A 1,259-nucleotide genomic window follows, 5' to 3' on the forward strand; every position below is an offset into this window, starting at 1 on the left:
AAATTATAATTTAAAAAATATTTTAAAAAATAAAATAAAATAAAACAAAATAAATTATCTAGAATAAAAATAAGACGGTTTAAATATTAAAGATGAAATTAAAATTTTTCTGTTTTTTCCTTCTCCCATTCTTTTGATGCTAACTTGGTGTTATGCCTTTTCATTTTGCCTTTCTTTTTCTTCTGTACTTTTTTTTTATTCTTGTTTCTCTTATTCTACATTTTCCCCCTCTTATTTGTGTTATTCTTTTTTCCATTTCTTTTTCTTCCTCCTTTTTTTCCTCTTAACAATTTTTGTTACTTTTGTTATTTATAAACAAATTCTGTAATTTTAGACAAATTTTTTGTTTTTATGAAAAAAATGTTTTTTTATTTTATGTATTTTCCTAAAAATTTCTATGCTAATTATAAAAAAGTTTTAAGTTGTTTGCATAAAATTTTTGTCCTAGTTTGAAAATATTTTTCTTTTATTTAAAAAAAATGAGATATATTTACAAAAATATTGATCATCTAACATATTTATTAACCAAAATAAAGAGTGTTCTTTTTATTGTTGATCATCTCCCCATGTACGTTAAGATTGTTTCAAATGAACACAATTGTGTTTAAATTATATTTGGTTATTTTAAAGTGGATTGAGTTTTGCTCAAAATATACTTTTGGTGGAAACAATTTTTTGTTTTTCCATCCTTGAGAATTACATTGAAATAATTATAAGATATCAATTATCTATTTTGACCTTTTTATATTAAAGAATGATATATTAGTCTTAAACCTTCACTTCCTTTGCAGTAATTTTGTATTTTAATATAATTTTGGATAACATCATTCAAATAATATTTATTTTTTTAGAATCACGTCTGATAAAAAATATCAAAATACAAACTACATTCGGATTAATTTAATTTTAATCAAAATTAATTTTACAAAAGTGCATTCGTATTAATCCAAACACACTTATTCTCCGGTGAACATCAATGATTGAGCACTGGCGATATAAACGTTATCAAGTAACAATGGTTGAAATGACCTTAACGGTACTTAATGTGAGTGTCTTTCTTTATTTATGAACCACTCAAAATAAATATTTAATTACTAGAGTCGAAAACATCGTCCGTTACTCAGCACCTACTATTGTTACCGTTCATGGATGAATCATGACCACAATCACATGATAATCAATTAGTAGTATTTGTTTAATATGAAAAGAAACAACTATTTAGGTGTATACGAAATCGGCCAATAAATTTGTTATTTGTA

Source organism: Arachis ipaensis, chromosome B03 (assembly GCF_000816755.2).
Source record: "Arachis ipaensis cultivar K30076 chromosome B03, Araip1.1, whole genome shotgun sequence".
NCBI classification, from domain to species: domain Eukaryota; kingdom Viridiplantae; phylum Streptophyta; class Magnoliopsida; order Fabales; family Fabaceae; genus Arachis; species Arachis ipaensis.